Consider the following 19,412-nt stretch of genomic DNA (forward strand, 5'->3'; position numbering starts at 1 on the left):
AGCTGCGTAAAGGCCCAGAAGAGAAGTCTTCAGTGATCACCTGTGTCTGTGACTTTGCCACTGCGCTGATAGGCGCCTGGGTACCTCGAGTGAGCTGTCCATCACAGTGGGGGAAAGGGCAGAATAGGTTGCATAGCCTAGTCAGTGACTTTGCCCCGAGTGAGCTGTCCATCACAGTGGGGGAAAGGGCGGGATAGGTTGCATAGCCTAGTCTGTGTGGGGAGGGGTTAAACTGGCGAGGCTTCTGTGCGAGTTCACATGCCTCTTGTTTATGAAGGGTCAGAGACCGATCAGCTCAGTAAATGATAAGAAAGCAGTCGGTGGTACCTCTTTGGGTGAATGTATTGTGCTTTTCCAGCACTGCAGCTGCGTAAAGGCCAGAAGAGTTGTATTCAGGGATCACCTGTGTCTGTAACTTTGCCACCGCGCCGATAGGCGCCGAGGTACCTCGAGTGAGCTGTCCATCACAGTGGGGGAAAGGGCGGGATAGGTTGCATAGCCTAGTGTGTGTGGGGAGGGGCCAAATTGGCGAGGCTTCTGTGTGTGTGCACTTGCCTCTTGTTCATGAAGGGTCAGAGACCGATTAGCGCAGCAAATGAGGAGAAAGCAGTCGGTGGTACCTCTTTGGGTGAATGTATTGTGCTTTTCAAACACTACAGCTGCGTATAGGCCCAGAAGAGTTGTCTCGAGTGACCACGTGTGTCTGTAACTTTGCCACCGCGCCGTTTGGCGCCAAGGTCCCTTGAGTGAGCTGTCCATCACAGTGGGGGAAAGGGCGGGAAGATATTGCATAGCCTAGTGTGTGGGGCGGGGCCAAACGGGCGGGGCTTCTGTGCAGTTCACATGCCTCTTGTTTATAAAGGGTCAGAGACCATCAGAGCATCAGATGAGGAGAAATCAGCCTCCTGGTCACTGGAAGTACAGGAGGATTGCGCTCGAGAAACTCGTGGATGCCTAGACTTCCATCATGGATTACAGCTAATTGTAGACTGTAGCCTCGACCTTGCTCACTAGGTTCTTGGGCTGATTATAATGCGTTACTGAAGTTTAGCTTCATCCGGGGCACGTGCTGTTTCTTTTGTATCTGTAAGTGCTTCCTGTTGAGGTTTAATTTTTGAAACAGGAGCATCGTGCCAAAATGAATCCTGCCTGCATATTTATCCACGAAGATGCCACCATGTTGTGCCATACCTCTACTCAACTGGAGTACTTTCTACTGGGTAGTCAGTAAGTGCTACCTCGTTGGGTAAATGTATGGTGCTTTTCCTACACTACAGCTGCGTAAAGGCCCAGAAGAGAAGTCTTCAGTGATCACCTGTGTCTGTGACTTTGCCACTGCGCTGATAGGCGCCTAGGTACCTCGAGTGAGCTGTCCATCACAGTGGGGGAAAGGGCGGGATAGGTTGCATAGCCTAGTCAGTGACTTTGCCACTGCGCTGATCGGCGCCGAGGTACCTCGAGTGAGCTGTCCATCACAGTGGGGAAAAGGGCGGGATAGGTTGCATAGCCTAGTCTGTGTGGGGAGGGGTTAAACTGGCGAGGCTTCTGTGCGAGTTCACATGCCTCTTGTTTATGAAGGGTCAGAGACCGATCAGCGCAGTAAATGATAAGAAAGCAGTCGGTGGTACCTCTTTGGGTGAATGTATTGTGCTTTTCCAGCACTGCAGCTGCGTGAAGTCCCAGAAGAGTTGTCTTCAGTGATCACCTGTGTCTGTGACTTTGCCACTGCGCCGATATGCGCCGAGGTACCTCGAGGGAGCTGTCCATCAAAGTGGGGTACAGGACGGGATAGCTTGCATAGCCTAGTGTGTGTGGGGAGGGGCCAAACTGGCGAGGCTTCTGTGCGTGTGCACTTGCCTCTTGTTTATGAAGGGTCAGAGACCGATTAGCGCAGCAAATGAGGAGAAAGCAGTCGGTGGTACCTCTTTGGGTGAATGTATTGTGCTTTTCCAGCACTGCAGCTGCGTAAAGGCCCAGAAGAGTTGTCTCGAGTGACCACGTGTGTCTGTAACTTTGCCACCGCGCCGTTTGGCGCCAAGGTCCCTCGAGTGAGCTGTCCATCACAGTGGTGGGAAGGGCGGGATAGGTTGCATAGCCTAGTGTGTGTGGGGAGGGGTTAAACTGGCGAGGCTTCTGTGCGAGTTCACATGCCTCTTGTTTATGAAGGGTCAGAGACAGATCAGCGCAGTAAATGATAAGAAAGCAGTAGGTGGTACCTCTTTGGGTGAATGTATTGTGCTTTTCAAACACTACAGCTGCGTATAGGCCCAGAAGAGTTGTCTCGAGTGACCACGTGTGTCTGTAACTTTGCCACCGCGCCGTTTGGCGCCAAGGTCCCTTGAGTGAGCTGTCCATCACAGTGGGGGAAAGGGCGGGAAGATGTTGCATAGCCTAGTGTGTGGGGCGGGGCCAAACGGGCGGGGCTTCTGTACAGTTCACATGCCTCTTGTTTATAAAGGGTCAGAGACCATCAGAGCATCAGATGAGGAGAAATCAGCCTCCTGGTCACTGGAAGTGAGGTTCCGTGACGGTTCCGTGACGACTTGAACCCGTGTTTTTAAGTTTGTCGGAAATACATAAAAATGGTATCAGTGAACCGCAAATGATCCATTTAGTATATCCTAGTGTTTTCGCTACGCTACGAGCAAGAGCACTCCTTCCATTGACATATTTCTGATATACCCACGGCATCCATCTTAGATCGTGGCCGCCATTTTGTGTTTCCTTGCCCTCACATATGCAATAGCCTCTGATCATTTCATTCACTCCACTTTGATTAAAGACACGTAGCCGTAGCCGGAGATTCACCTCTTACGTGACACGTGCACCTTAAACCAGATCACGCTGTAGCTGCATGACTCGACAAAGGCTGCCTCCTCTGCCCGAGGCCAGTCCTGCCAAACTGGTCTTCGTGTCCATTGTACCTGATCATGATTAGGCGGCCGAAGCCAGTAGCCTTGCCCATTTACAACCCACAAACATCTCTTATCCCGCTTTTCTATCTCCTGCACCTGGCTCTACTCCTTTCCTTCTGGGCCTTTATTAGGGGGAGGTAACGAACTTTACGATGAGGCGGTCCGGGTCTTGAATGCAATATTGACAAGGGATTGTGATGGACTGGTGGGAACCCCTCTTCGTGATGTTTGGTATCAGATATTATCGACAGTTCCTGTGTAACGCCAAATATTTATTGTTTAGAGACACAAAAGGTTTGGGAATGTACCGACATGTGAAATATTTGCCTAGAGCACAATTTTTAGTATATAAGGAGCAACCCACTTTGTACAAATCGAACAGTCTCCTAGATTCTGCCCGTGTGTAGATTCTGTGACTTCTGTGTCCCTGCAGTAATAAACCTTTGGTCTTTGACGCCACCATCGAGAAGCCCGTGTTTCTGTTCATTTGTGCACCAAGGCAGGTGGGACTCCGGGGTCTTTGGGTGTTGTACCCTGACACCTCTGGACGGAACCAAAAAGTCCAGAACTCCAATTGGCGCCCAACGTGGGGCCACGTCATTCGGTACCGGTCCAAAAGCCTGAAGAGTTCGAGAAGCTTCGTGTGAAGATTCCTGAGGGAGGCGCCCCACTTCATCGATCCCGGCATATCGCAAAAGTGGCCCTGAAGTTCTCTTCCACGAGGGTTCCCGTTCAGGACGGCTGCAGTGGGCCGTTGCCTTGACCGTCGCCCTGTCTTGGACCCGAAGTGGTGCAGTCCTTAGTACGGCGAAACGTGACGGGTTTCTCCTTGGTGACGTCTTCAGTGACTCAGTTAAGTATTTAGTGATAACTAGTTGGTTATTTTTGTGAGGATTGTTAAAAATCCTTGATCGGTTCTTGGTTTGGTTTGGTTTTTGTAAGATTATCTTTGGTTGTTCTAGTTACGATAATCTATTTGGTTTAGTTTTGGGTATCGATACATCAGTTCGTTTTTGGTAGGCCTAAGTTCTTGGTTCGAGTGCACATATTTGTTCCGTGTTTTGTTTGTTTTGTGTTCCGGACTGAAAATGGTAAGTCGGAAAATGTTGTCTTGTTTTAGTTGCAACAGTGACTCACAATTAGAGGACTCTTGTCTGGTTCCTCCGATTGGGACTCCCCTTTATGATTTATATTGCAAGTATGGTGTGGGTCCTATAACTTATAATGAGATATGGGTCCGTTATTGTAAGAAGGATGGTGTCCTTAGTTGGCCACTGCATGGTAGTTTTGAACAAGAGATTCTCGACAATTTAGAAGCGAAATTGTTTAGGAAGAAAGCCCGGCCGGCAATGTTTGACTCTTTTCGTTATTGGCGGAAAGAATCCAAACAGAGAGAAATGAAAAGGTTGAAGAAAGAGCAAAAAGAACAAGAAGAGTTAACTCTAGAGCAAGCGACTAAACAGTTGCAGGCTGACGAGTGTGAGAAAGCCATAGATGTAGCCATTAGAGAGCATAACTTAGCGATTGACAAGTGCTATCCTGCCTTGCCATCGAAAATGGCTAAGATACTGGAGGATTCTGAAAACGATCCTCTGCTATCTTATCTGTTACGGTCGCCTCCACCGTATGCACAAGGTGCTACGGCTCCACTGATCCCGAATGTTCAATTGCCGGTTGCTGGACAACCTGGTGTTCTTGTTCCTCAGAATCAAGTTCCTATACTTCCCGTGGTGAATGTAAATGTTCCTACAGCTCCTCCTCTTCCTGCACTGCCCGCTCCTATACCTACCACTGTACCTATTGGTCCTCAAACTATTTTCCTCGATACTCCTACTGTTTCGTCATCTATTCCTACCTCTACTGCGTTCTCTATGTCTGCGAGTGTACTAACTCCACTTTCTGTTCGTCGAAGAATTACTGATTCGGTTACTAATATGCTGTCTCCTATATATAAAACTTTGATTAAGACTCCTACTCCTGACTCTGTTCAGAGACGGAGTCAGCTTCCAAGTACTGAGGAACGGGGAGTTTTAGACTCCACAGCTCTCAGATGGATTACAAAAGTTAGAAGATATAGTACGAGAGATGTGTTAGAGACATTTATGCAATGGGGAGAGCCAACGCAGCGATACGTCTTCGACGAGATGTGCTCGTTGTTGCGTGAGGAAATAGAAGAAGACGATGTCGAATCAGATTTGGAAGATTTAATTAAAGTGCAGAAAGAATTTGCTGCTGGAATGATAGTGGGCGATAATATAAAGGAAGCGATGGAACTTATTTTGAGTTTTAGGAATGATCCATCTCTTCGTTCACCGAGAGATTTAGAGAAAGGTAGAATGAAGCCAAGTCGCCAATATCCTATGAGGGAAGTTCCTCCAATTTGGCGCGAGGCAGTACAACGTGATGATAATGCGGGTATTGCAGCTGCTCCAGCACAGTTCCAAAGAGTATGGATACATATTCCATGGAAGCGAGCAGAAGTGTTAGCAGTGAAACAGGCCTTGCCAGATCCACGTAAGAATCCAGCCGGATATTACAAGGAATTGACACAGACAGTTGAGGCTTGTATAATGAACTTAGCCGACATTGATATGTTGTTTGGTAATGTAGTTCCGCAACCAGTGTGGGCTAAAATTCGTAGAGAGGATCATCAGGCTGCTTTAGGTGGTGATTGGGCAGCTATCACTGCAGCAGATAATCAACAAATAGGTGGTGCGAAACCTGAACCTTTGATCGCTAATCTGCCAGGTAGAATAATAGATTTAATGAAGACTCTGATGCCAGCATTGCGTGTTAATTGGGATAAATTATCCGCATGCAAGCAGAAGAAAGACGAAAGTGTCTCGGACTTCTTCACGAGGTTCGAAGAGACTTTTGTGGATCATAGTGGTCAGGACATGAGCACTGAAGGGGGACAAAGATTGTTTGTCGATAAATTTGTGCATAATTTGTTACCCGAATTATGCAATAAATTGAAAGACTCAGAAAGTGCGTGGGCTGTATCTACGACAGCGCAAATACTTGCGACTGCACAGTACTATGAAAATAGGGATAAAGAGGAAAAGGAGAAATCAGAGAAGAAAACGAAAGATTTAAAGACTAAAGTTCTTTTACAGCAGGCGTATCCGCCTCGCGCGAATCAGACTAATACGCAGCAAAACTCATACCAAAGGACAGATTATAGTACATCAAGACCTCAATATCAGTGGAATCAGTGCGCGTACTGTAAGAAAGAGGGTCACTATAAAAATGATTGTCAGATTTTAGCGCAAAATAATGCAGCAGCAGCTCAGAGAGGTCGTGGTGGTTTTGTGCAGAATTCTAGAGGACGAGGACGAGGTGCTATGCCTCCACAAACGAATGATCGTCCCTCCAATCACTTTGATCAAAGAAATGTACAGTCAGCTCAACAAAATAGGTCTCAGCAATATCTTGTTGAGGATTATTGTGAAGTTGAAGAGGGATTTCAACAAAATGGGTACTAGGACAGCCATGGACAGAGAGAGGGAGTAGTATCAGTTCCAGTGGATCAGAGTGGGCCTTATGTCGCAGTAGCAACATCAGGTGTAGTCGAACCGTTTCTGTTGGATACTGGTGCCGCAAAAAGTTCTATCATGCATGCGAAACTCCCTGGCGCACCTTTGTCTGGCTCAACAAATGTTTCCGTAGGTTTTTCAGGCGCCCCTGTGTACAACCCGATATCTGGTCCTTTGTCTATTTTTGTTGGACCGTGTCACTTGAAAGCACCCCTGATTTTGACGACAGGTTGTAATGAAAATCTGCTTGGTTTAGATTTGTTAAAACGACTATATGCGACATTGTACTGTTCTCCGGAAGGAGTACAGCTTACATTGGGTAAAAATATCACCTCTCCGATGTACTTGTCAATGGACGCACTCCCGCCGGAGCTACGTTCACTCCCTGATTCTCTTTGGGCGACTGGTCCCAATGATGTAGGTCTACTAGAGATTCCACCATATGTAGTAACTTTGAAAGCGAATGTGAAATTTCCAAGAATTCCTCAATATAAAATATCGAATGAAGGTGAGCGTGCACTCTTATTGATTGTGCAAGATTTGATTAAAAAAGGTGTGGTTGAAGAAACGCGAGGAAATGTCTGTAACAGTCCTGTCTTACCGATTCTGAAGCGAACTGACCCTACAAAGCCTCCAGTTTATAGGTTTGTCATAGACCTTAGAGAAGTTAATAAGATTGTAATTCCGCAGTTTCCTGTAGTGCCAGACATTACTGCCTTGCTAACATTGATCCCCGCTACAGCCAATTGGTTCTCAGTCATCGACTTGAAGAATGCCTTTTTCAGCATTCCGATAGCCGAGGAAAGCAGAGATATTTTTGGCTTCTGTTTAGGAGGTCGCAGTTTCAGATTTAAACGCGCTCCACAAGGCTACTGTGAAAGTCCATCTATTTACAGTCAAGCTTTAAAAAGCCAGTTAGATTCTTTTGTCCTTCCTCCAGGCTCTGCCCTAGTACAGTACGTAGATGATCTTTTAGTGGCTGCCGATGACAAGGAAACTTGCAAGGCAGCTACAATTTCACTATTGCATCATTTGTCTAATTTGAATCATAAGGTGTCACCTTCCAAAATGCAATATTGCTGCCAAGAAGTAACCTACTTAGGTCATCTCTTGTCAAAGGAGGGAAGGAAGTTGACCCCAGAAAGAATAAAAGCAATTACGCAGATGAGTGTTCCACGCACACAGAGGGAAGTACGTGCCTTTCTAGGTATTACCTCTTACTGTAGGCAATGGATCCCAAATTTTTCACTTTTAGCAAAGCCATTGGTAGCTTTGACTGGGAAAAATGTTCCGAGTCCGGTGCCATGGTCTGATGAATGTCAAAAGAGTTTTGCTGAATTACGAAAAGCTTTGTGTTCAGCTCCTGTATTGGGCACACCTGATTACAGTAAGCTATTCACGCTCTACGTTCACGAAAGAGAAGGTTGCGCGTTGAGTGTCTTGACACAGAAGTTTGGTGATAAACAACGCCCTTGTGCGTATTTCTCATCAACATTAGATCCGGTAGCTAGAGCATTACCTAGTTGTTTGAGGGCTACAGCGGCAGCTGCAGCTTCCATTCGACAATCTGCTGGTTTGGTGATGAACAATATGCTAGTGGTCATGGTTCCTCATGCAGTGGACACACTCATGAACCGAACGAAGACACAACACCTTACTAGTGCGAGATTATCTGGTTACGAGCTGACGTTATTAGCGAGTCATATTCAGATCAAAAGATGCAATGTATTGAACCCAGCAACATTGTTGCCGACTGATCAAGAGTCGAGTGATTCTGAGCCACATGACTGTTATTTCAAAACGGAGGAAGAGACAAAAGGTCGCATCGACTTGAGGGATACTCCCCTATCCGACCCAGATGGTACGCTGTATGTGGACGGGTCATGTTTTAAATTGGAGAATGGTGATGTGACTGCTGCCTACGCGGTAACGACTTTGAAGACGATTGTGGAGACTGCAAGAGTGAGTCAGAATTCTGCCCAAGCTGCAGAGTTAATAGCTCTTACGAGAGCGTGTGTTTTAGCTGAGGGAAAGAGAGTGAATGTGTTTACAGATAGTCAGTACGCATTTGGCGTGGCCCATAGTTTTGGCCGGTTGTGGAGAGAAAGGGGTTTCATTACGTCCCATGGGACTAAGATTCAACATGGTCAGCTAGTTAACGACTTGTTGGAATCTCTAACCTTGCCGACTGAAGTTGCGATTGTGAAGTGCAGTGCTCATAAAGCAATCACGGATGATGTTGGTCGGGGAAATGCCTTTGCTGATGAAACCGCTAAACAGACAGCTAGAGACATGATGAGTAGAATGTATGTTGCTACGTCTGCAAGATGGATTGCTGAGTCTGGAATGTGTGAGGACACAATGGAAAGTGTGAAAGAGATTCAGAAAGAAGCGACTGAGGAAGAGAAACGCGTATGGAGAGAAAGTACGGGCAAATTGGACTCGAATGGATGTTGGATCGATTTAACAGAACAGCAGCGTTGGATGTTGCCTGATGCATATGTGCTTGCAGTAGTGACGATGGCGCATGGAGTAGCGCATATAAGTTCTAAAGGGATATGTAAGATGTTAGCTCCGGTTTGGAAGAATGAGGGAATCAGTAAGTGTGCAGAGAGAGTGGTGAAAAATTGTATGGTGTGCTTGATGCATAATCCTGGCAAGGGAACTCCAACTCCAGCTGGTCATTTTGCTCCTCCTTCCTGTCCCTTTGAAGTAATACAGTTAGACTTCATTCACATGGAACGCTGCAACAATTTAAAATACGTCCTGGTGGTAGTTTGTGCTTTTTCCAGGTGGATAGAAGCATACCCACTAAAGGACAACACTGCTTTATCAACTGCCAAAATTCTTCTCAAAGAATTTTTCCCTAGGTACGGAATGCCACGGATTGTATGGTCAGATAACGGAAGTGAGTTTATAGGGAAAGTTATGCAGAGTGTGTGTGCTGGTCTAGGATTGAAACAAAAATTTCATAGTGCGAACCATCCCCAGTCTGCTGGTTTAGTCGAGGGTTACAATGGCACCCTCAAGCTTAAAATAGCCAAAATACAAGCATCCACAGGTTTGGCTTGGCCAGACGCACTTCCTTTGGCCTTGTTATCAACGAGAGCAACAGTGCATTCTAGAATAGGGCTTTCTCCATATGAGATTGTGTTTGGCCGCCCGGCAAATGTCTGGGGTGTGCCAAGGCCTAAACAATTTTGCTCCATTGAATATCCTATGTTGATAGACTACCTTTACGACTTGACTGCTAAATTAAGTCTTATTCATCAACAGGTTTTTGATGCACTACCAAAGCCTCCGGAGAGTCCAGGGCATCAACTGAAACCGGGTGACTTCATTGTGGTCCGGAACTTCGCGAGGACAAAGAATCTTCAGCCTCGCTACATCGGCCCTTTCCAAATCCTACTGGCAACGAGGACAGCTGTACGTGTTGCTGGCCGCAAGCACTGGATCCACGCTTCTCACGTAAAGCGTGTTCCACTGCCGCTGCCCTACGACGACTGGGTGAAGAAGGGAATTGGTGCCTCCGAATCTGAAATAACTCCAAAATTTGTCCCTTTCAGCGATGCCGATTTGATTTCTGACACTTTGAAACGTGACTCTCCTCTTGAAAAGACTACTTTGAACACTGAACATTTGTCTCCAGCATCAAAAGAAACTTTGCCATCTGCGAACTTAAACTCTACAACAACTGCTAGTGATACACTATTTTCCGATCAAACAGTACCAGCAAGGAAAAGATATAACCTTAGAAGCCATAAAACGAACTAATAAAGCAGGCAACTGCATATTGTGATTTTGATATTTATATACATTGGACTTTTTTGCTTTTCAGCCAGGAAGTTTGCTATTGTTTATTGTTTTTAATAAATTGCCTTGCCGTCTGGGTAGCCGTAGGGTCGTGGCTGTGTGCCTAGTTTGAATTTGCAGGGGTCTGACACAAGGTCGATCTTTCTGTTAGTACTGGGAACTCCCAGGGCTGATAGAGGCATTTTCATCTACGTACACATCATCAGTGGTCGCGAGCGGATTGTAGAAGATGGAACTTCCTGCGCTGCAACGAGAAAATGTGATTTACGTTCGCAGAAACAGACTTAATAGAATTCTTCACAGCAAATGTTTCTTGATGCAATGTGCCATTACATTTTTGATTGTTTTAGCAACACTGGTGGGTGGAATTGTCTTTAGCATAAATTTGATTTTTGTGCCAGTATCTACAGTACCTCCCCTTGATCCAGCTATTTCTACTGTTTCTTCTATACACTCTTTTCACTCGTTTCCGGAACATGAGCAAGCTCGACGCTCAGAATTCATTAATAATACTTTTGTACAGCTCTTGCACCAACACCAACTAGTAGTTAACACGACAGACTGCTGGGTGTGTGGCTTGATACCTCACACTATGGATAAAGGTATTCCCTATTTGGTTTTGCCTTACAGCTATAATGGATCATTTCAGGCCCTTCAAACCATCTTTGCTTATGCTCTTGAAACCTATCCTCCACGTCCACCACGTTCCACTAAATATAACTCTGCCAACAAAGCTTTAGTCCAGGGAATTATTGACATGATCAAAGACGTCAATAATACTCCATCTTACCCTAGAGACGAATTGCGAGTATATTTAAGTTGGAATACTTCAGAGTATCGCCTTAGTTTAGGAGAAAGCAAGCGTAAAAGCTCAACTCCAATCTGGGTCGTACCTCACCGAGGTCAGGTCTGTCTGCAAGGTAATGGGAGAAATCCGAGAGCTCAGCTAGGGAGAAGTGAGTGCGTAGAGACTTATGTGTTTCCGGCTAACTCCTCCCCTGCCTTCCTCACTGCTAGGGGTACCTACTTCATCTGTCGAGACAGAGCTTATACATGGTTGCCTGCCGACTTCTCAGGTTCATGTTATATTGCTCGATTATTGCCTCCGACATACACTGCTTCACCTGATTACCACAGAACAAGAGTAGCGAGAGGTGTCTTCAGCAAGGAAGATACCGCTGGTCAGGAAGCCGGAGACTTCTTCAAAGGCTTCCTTCCGTTCTGGGGGCCTATGGCCAATAGTAGAAACATACGTCAGCTAACACGGGTAGTTGAATCTACTATTACCGAAACTGCTGGTGCCCTTAGCAATCTGACAGCTGAGCTTCAGGCGGATAGGCTCATGACATTACAGAACCGTATGGTTCTAGATGTTATACTTGCAGATCGAGGTGGGGTATGCAGAATGATCCAATCGAGCTGCTGTGTCTTTATTCCTAATAATGCTCCAACAGTTTACGAGGCGATCTCTAAGTTGCACAAGATTTCGGACTCCATACATGTAGATGAGGGAAACTGGTCCTTTATGGAGTGGGGTTTGGACTCTGATCTCAGCATGGGGATGGAAGGTTCTAATGGTCATTGGTGTCATCTTAATATTACTATTCTCATGTTGTCTGATTATCCAGTGTGGTCCTGCTCTGTGTAGTCTTTGTGCTACAACCTGTTTTAGGAAACCACCTGCGTTTGGAGAAAAGACACGAGAAAGGATGATGATACAACAGCATGTCACTGACCTGATGAACATAGAACTAGATTCAGACATAGATTGAGTAATTGCCTATGTAAGGGCAAAAGGAGGGTCTGAGGTTCCGTGACGGTTCCGTGACGACTTGAACCCGTGTTTTTAAGTTTGTCGGAAATACATAAAAATGGTATCAGTGAACCGCAAATGATCCATTTAGTATATCCTAGTGTTTTCGCTACGCTACGAGCAAGAGCACTCCTTCCATTGACATATTTCTGATATACCCACGGCATCCATCTTAGATCGTGGCCGCCATTTTGTGTTTCCTTGCCCTCACATATGCAATAGCCTCTGATCATTTCATTCACTCCACTTTGATTAAAGACACGTAGCCGTAGCCGGAGATTCACCTCTTACGTGACACGTGCACCTTAAACCAGATCACGCTGTAGCTGCATGACTCGACAAAGGCTGCCTCCTCTGCCCGAGGCCAGTCCTGCCAAACTGGTCTTCGTGTCCATTGTACCTGATCATGATTAGGCGGCCGAAGCCAGTAGCCTTGCCCATTTACAACCCACAAACATCTCTTATCCCGCTTTTCTATCTCCTGCACCTGGCTCTACTCCTTTCCTTCTGGGCCTTTATTAGGGGGAGGTAACGAACTTTACGATGAGGCGGTCCGGGTCTTGAATGCAATATTGACAAGGGATTGTGATGGACTGGTGGGAACCCCTCTTCGTGATGTTTGGTATCAGATATTATCGACAGTTCCTGTGTAACGCCAAATATTTATTGTTTAGAGACACAAAAGGTTTGGGAATGTACCGACATGTGAAATATTTGCCTAGAGCACAATTTTTAGTATATAAGGAGCAACCCACTTTGTACAAATCGAACAGTCTCCTAGATTCTGCCCGTGTGTAGATTCTGTGACTTCTGTGTCCCTGCAGTAATAAACCTTTGGTCTTTGACGCCACCATCGAGAAGCCCGTGTTTCTGTTCATTTGTGCACCAAGGCAGGTGGGACTCCGGGGTCTTTGGGTGTTGTACCCTGACACCTCTGGACGGAACCAAAAAGTCCAGAACTCCAGAAGTACAGGAGGATTGCGCTCGAGAAACTCGTGGATGCCTAGACCTCCATCACGGATTACAGCTAATTGTAGACTGTAGCCTCGACCTTGCTCACTAGGTTCTTGGGCTGATTATAATGTTTTACTGAAGTTTAGCTTCAACCGGGGCACGTGCTGTTTCTTTTGTATCTGTAAGTGCTTCCTGTTGAGGTTTAATTTTTGAAACAGGAGCATCGTGCCAAAATGAATCCTGCCTGCATATTTATCCACGAAGATGCCACCATGTTGTGCCATACCTCTACTCAACTGGAGTACTTTCTACTGGGTAGTCAGTAAGTGCTACCTCGTTGGGTAAATGTATGGTGCTTTTCCTACACTACAGCTGCGTAAAGGCCCAGAAGAGAAGTCTTCAGTGATCACCTGTGTCTGTGACTTTGCCACTGCGCTGATAGGCGCCTAGGTACCTCGAGTGAGCTGTCCATCACAGTGGGGGAAAGGGCGTGATAGGTTGCATAGCCTAGTCTGTGTGGGGAGGGGTTAAACTGGCGAGGCTTCTGTGCGAGTTCACATGCCTCTTGTTTATGAAGGGTCAGAGACCGATCAGCTCAGTAAATGATAAGAAAGCAGTCGGTGGTACCTCTTTGGGTGAATGTATTGTGCTTTTCCAGCACTGCAGCTGCGTAATGGCCCAGAAGAGAAGTCTTCAGTGATCACCTGTGTCTGTGACTTTGCCACTGCGCTGATAGGCGCCTGGGTACCTCGGGTGAGCTGTCCATCACAGTGGGGGAAAGGGCAGAATAGGTTGCATAGCCTAGTCAGTGACTTTGCCACTGCGCTGATAGGCGCCGAGGTACCCCGAGTGAGCTGTCCATCACAGTGGGGGAAAGGGCGGGATAGGTTGCATAGCCTAGTCTGTGTGGGGAGGGGTTAAACTGGCGAGGCTTCTGTGCGAGTTCACATGCCTCTTGTTTATGAAGGGTCAGAGACCGATCAGCTCAGTAAATGATAAGAAAGCAGTCGGTGGTACCTCTTTGGGTGAATGTATTGTGCTTTTCCAGCACTGCAGCTGCGTAAAGGCCAGAAGAGTTGTATTCAGGGATCACCTGTGTCTGTAACTTTGCCACCGCGCCGTTTGGCGCCGAGGTACCTCGAGTGAGCTGTCCATCACAGTGGGGGAAAGGGCGGGATAGGTTGCATAGCCTAGTGTGTGTGGGGAGGGGCCAAATTGGCGAGGCTTCTGTGTGTGTGCACTTGCCTCTTGTTTATGAAGGGTCAGAGACCGATTAGCGCAGCAAATGAGGAGAAAGCAGTCGGTGGTACCTCTTTGGGTGAATGTATTGTGCTTTTCAAACACTACAGCTGCGTATAGGCCCAGAAGAGTTGTCTCGAGTGACCACGTGTGTCTGTAACTTTGCCACCGCGCCGTTTGGCGCCAAGGTCCCTTGAGTGAGCTGTCCATCACAGTGGGGGAAAGGGCGGGAAGATATTGCATAGCCTAGTGTGTGGGGCGGGGCCAAACGGGCGGGGCTTCTGTGCAGTTCACATGCCTCTTGTTTATAAAGGGTCAGAGACCATCAGAGCATCAGATGAGGAGAAATCAGCCTCCTGGTCACTGGAAGTACAGGAGGATTGCGCTCGAGAAACTCGTGGATGCCTAGACTTCCATCATGGATTACAGCTAATTGTAGACTGTAGCCTCGACCTTGCTCACTAGGTTCTTGGGCTGATTATAATGTTTTACTGAAGTTTAGCTTCAACCGGGGCACGTGCTGTTTCTTTTGTATCTGTAAGTGCTTCCTGTTGAGGTTTAATTTTTGAAACGAGAGCATCGTGCCAAAATGAATCCTGCCTGCATATTTATCCACGAAGATGCCACCATGTTGTGCCATACCTCTACTCAACTGGAGTACTTTCTACTGGGTAGTCAGTAAGTGCTACCTCGTTGGGTAAATGTATGGTGCTTTTCCTACACTACAGCTGCGTAAAGGCCCAGAAGAGAAGTCTTCAGTGATCACCTGTGTCTGTGACTTTGCCACTGCGCTGATAGGCGCCTAGGTACCTCGAGTGAGCTGTCCATCACAGTGGGGGAAAGGGCGGGATAGGTTGCATAGCCTAGTCAGTGACTTTGCCACTGCGCTGATCGGCGCCGAGGTACCTCGAGTGAGCTGTCCATCACAGTGGGGAAAAGGGCGGGATAGGTTGCATAGCCTAGTCTGTGTGGGGAGGGGTTAAACTGGCGAGGCTTCTGTGCGAGTTCACATGCCTCTTGTTTATGAAGGGTCAGAGACCGATCAGCGCAGTAAATGATAAGAAAGCAGTCGGTGGTACCTCTTTCGGTGAATGTATTGTGCTTTTCCAGCACTGCAGCTGCGTGAAGTCCCAGAAGAGTTGTCTTCAGTGATCACCTGTGTCTGTGACTTTGCCACTGCGCCGATATGCGCCGAGGTACCTCGAGGGAGCTGTCCATCAAAGTGGGGTACAGGACGGGATAGCTTGCATAGCCTAGTGTGTGTGGGGAGGGGCCAAACTGGCGAGGCTTCTATGCGTGTGCACTTGCCTCTTGTTTATGAAGGGTCAGAGACCGATTAGCGCAGCAAATGAGGAGAAAGCAGTCGGTGGTACCTCTTTGGGTGAATGTATTGTGCTTTTCCAGCACTGCAGCTGCGTAAAGGCCCAGAAGAGTTGTCTCGAGTGACCACGTGTGTCTGTAACTTTGCCACCGCGCCGTTTGGCGCCAAGGTCCCTCGAGTGAGCTGTCCATCACAGTGGTGGGAAGGGCGGGATAGGTTGCATAGCCTAGTGTGTGTGGGGAGGGGTTAAACTGGCGAGGCTTCTGTGCGAGTTCACATGCCTCTTGTTTATGAAGGGTCAGAGACAGATCAGCGCAGAAAATGATAAGAAAGCAGTAGGTGGTACCTCTTTGGGTGAATGTATTGTGCTTTTCAAACACTACAGCTGCGTATAGGCCCAGAAGAGTTGTCTCAAGTGACCACGTGTGTCTGTAACTTTGCCACCGCGCCGTTTGGCGCCAAGGTCCCTTGAGTGAGCTGTCCATCACAGTGGGGGAAAGGGCGGGAAGATGTTGCATAGCCTAGTGTGTGGGGCGGGGCCAAACGGGCGGGGCTTCTGTACAGTTCACATGCCTCTTGTTTATAAAGGGTCAGAGACCATCAGAGCATCAGAAGAGGAGAAATCAGCCTCCTGGTCACTGGAAGTACAGGAGGATTGCGCTCGAGAAACTCGTGGATGCCTAGACCTCCATCACGGATTACAGCTAATTGTAGACTGTAGCCTCGACCTTGCTCACTAGGTTCTTGGGCTGATTATAATGTTTTACTGAAGTTTAGCTTCAACCGGGGCACGTGCTGTTTCTTTTGTATCTGTAAGTGCTTCCTGTTGAGGTTTAATTTTTGAAACAGGAGCATCGTGCCAAAATGAATCCTGCCTGCATATTTATCCACGAAGATGCCACCATGTTGTGCCATACCTCTACTCAACTGGAGTACTTTCTACTGGGTAGTCAGTAAGTGCTACCTCGTTGGGTAAATGTATGGTGCTTTTCCTACACTACAGCTGCGTAAAGGCCCAGAAGAGAAGTCTTCAGTGATCACCTGTGTCTGTGACTTTGCCACTGCGCTGATAGGCGCCTAGGTACCTCGAGTGAGCTGTCCATCACAGCGGGGGAAAGGGCGTGATAGGTTGCATAGCCTAGTCTGTGTGGGGAGGGGTTAAACTGGCGAGGCTTCTGTGCGAGTTCACATGCCTCTTGTTTATGAAGGGTCAGAGACCGATCAGCTCAGTAAATGATAAGAAAGCAGTCGGTGGTACCTCTTTGGGTGAATGTATTGTGCTTTTCCAGCACTGCAGCTGCGTAAAGGCCCAGAAGAGAAGTCTTCAGTGATCACCTGTGTCTGTGACTTTGCCACTGCGCTGATAGGCGCCTGGGTACCTCGAGTGAGCTGTCCATCACAGTGGGGGAAAGGGCAGAATAGGTTGCATAGCCTAGTCAGTGACTTTGCCACTGCGCTGATAGGCGCCGAGGTACCCCGAGTGAGCTGTCCATCACAGTGGGGGAAAGGGCGGGATAGGTTGCATAGCCTAGTCTGTGTGGGGAGGGGTTAAACTGGCGAGGCTTCTGTGCGAGTTCACATGCCTCTTGTTTATGAAGGGTCAGAGACCGATCAGCTCAGTAAATGATAAGAAAGCAGTCGGTGGTACCTCTTTGGGTGAATGTATTGTGCTTTTCCAGCACTGCAGCTGCGTAAAGGCCAGAAGAGTTGTATTCAGGGATCACCTGTGTCTGTAACGTTGCCACTGCGCCGATAGGCGCCGAGGTACCTCGAGTGAGCTGTCCATCACAGTGGGGGAAAGGGCGGGATAGGTTGCATAGCCTAGTGTGTGTGGGGAGGGGCCAAATTGGCGAGGCTTCTGTGTGTGTGCACTTGCCTCTTGTTTATGAAGGGTCAGAGACCGATTAGCGCAGCAAATGAGGAGAAAGCAGTCGGTGGTACCTCTTTGGGTGAATGTATTGTGCTTTTCAAACACTACAGCTGCGTATAGGCCCAGAAGAGTTGTCTCGAGTGACCACGTGTGTCTGTAACTTTGCCACCGCGCCGTTTGGCGCCAAGGTCCCTTGAGTGAGCTGTCCATCACAGTGGGGGAAAGGGCGGGAAGATATTGCATAGCCTAGTGTGTGGGGCGGGGCCAAACGGGCGGGGCTTCTGTGCAGTTCACATGCCTCTTGTTTATAAAGGGTCAGAGACCAACAGAGCATCAGATGAGGAGAAATCAGCCTCCTGGTCACTGGAAGTACAGGAGGATTGCGCTCGAGAAACTCGTGGATGCCTAGACTTCCATCATGGATTACAGCTAATTGTAGACTGTAGCCTCGACCTTGCTCACTAGGTTCTTGGGCTGATTATAATGCGTTACTGAAGTTTAGCTTCATCCGGGGCACGTGCTGTTTCTTTTGTATCTGTAAGTGCTTCCTGTTGAGGTTTAATTTTTGAAACAGGAGCATCGTGCCAAAATGAATCCTGCCTGCATATTTATCCACGAAGATGCCACCATGTTGTGCCATACCTCTACTCAACTGGAGTACTTTCTACTGGGTAGTCAGTAAGTGCTACCTCGTTGGGTAAATGTATGGTGCTTTTCCTACACTACAGCTGCGTAAAGGCCCAGAAGAGAAGTCTTCAGTGATCACCTGTGTCTGTGACTTTGCCACTGCGCTGATAGGCGCCTAGGTACCTCGAGTGTGCTGTCCATCACAGTGGGGGAAAGGGCGGGATAGGTTGCATAGCCTAGTCAGTGACTTTGCCACTGCGCTGATCGGCGCCGAGGTACCTCGAGTGAGCTGTCCATCACAGTGGGGAAAAGGGCGGGATAGGTTGCATAGCCTAGTCTGTGTGGGGAGGGGTTAAACTGGCGAGGCTTCTGTGCGAGTTCACATGCCTCTTGTTTATGAAGGGTCAGAGACCGATCAGCGCAGTAAATGATAAGAAAGCAGTCGGTGGTACCTCTTTGGGTGAATGTATTGTGCTTTTCCAGCACTGCAGCTGCGTGAAGTCCCAGAAGAGTTGTCTTCAGTGATCACCTGTGTCTGTGACTTTGCCACTGCGCCGATATGCGCCGAGGTACCTCGAGGGAGCTGTCCATCAAAGTGGGGTACAGGACGGGATAGCTTGCATAGCCTAGTGTGTGTGGGGAGGGGCCAAACTGGCGAGGCTTCTCTGCGTGTGCACTTGCCTCTTGTTTATGAAGGGTCAGAGACCGATTAGCACAGCAAATGAGGAGAAAGCAGTCGGTGGTACCTCTTTGGGTGAATGTATTGTGCTTTTCCAGCACTGCAGCTGCGTAAAGGCCCAGAAGAGTTGTCTCGAGTGACCATGTGTGTCTGTAACTTTGCCACCGCGCCGTTTGGCGCCAAGGTCCCTCGAGTGAGCTGTCCATCACAGTGGTGGGAAGGGCGGGATAGGTTGCATAGCCTAGTGTGTGTGGGGAGGGGTTAAACTGGCGAGGCTTCTGTGCGAGTTCACATGCCTCTTGTTTATGAAGGGTCAGAGACAGATCAGCGCAGAAAATGATAAGAAAGCAGTAGGTGGTACCTCTTTGGGTGAATGTATTGTGCTTTTCAAACACTACAGCTGCGTATAGGCCCAGAAGAGTTGTCTCGAGTGACCACGTGTGTCTGTAACTTTGCCACCGCGCCGTTTGGCGCCAAGGTCCCTTGAGTGAGCTGTCCATCACAGTGGGGGAAAGGGCGGGAAGATGTTGCATAGCCTAGTGTGTGGGGCGGGGCCAAACGGGCGGGGCTTCTGTACAGTTCACATGCCTCTTGTTTATAAAGGGTCAGAGACCATCAGAGCATCAGATGAGGAGAAATCAGCCT

This window comes from Lissotriton vulgaris, chromosome 8 (genome assembly GCF_964263255.1).
Source record: "Lissotriton vulgaris chromosome 8, aLisVul1.2, whole genome shotgun sequence".
NCBI lineage: Eukaryota > Metazoa > Chordata > Amphibia > Caudata > Salamandridae > Lissotriton > Lissotriton vulgaris.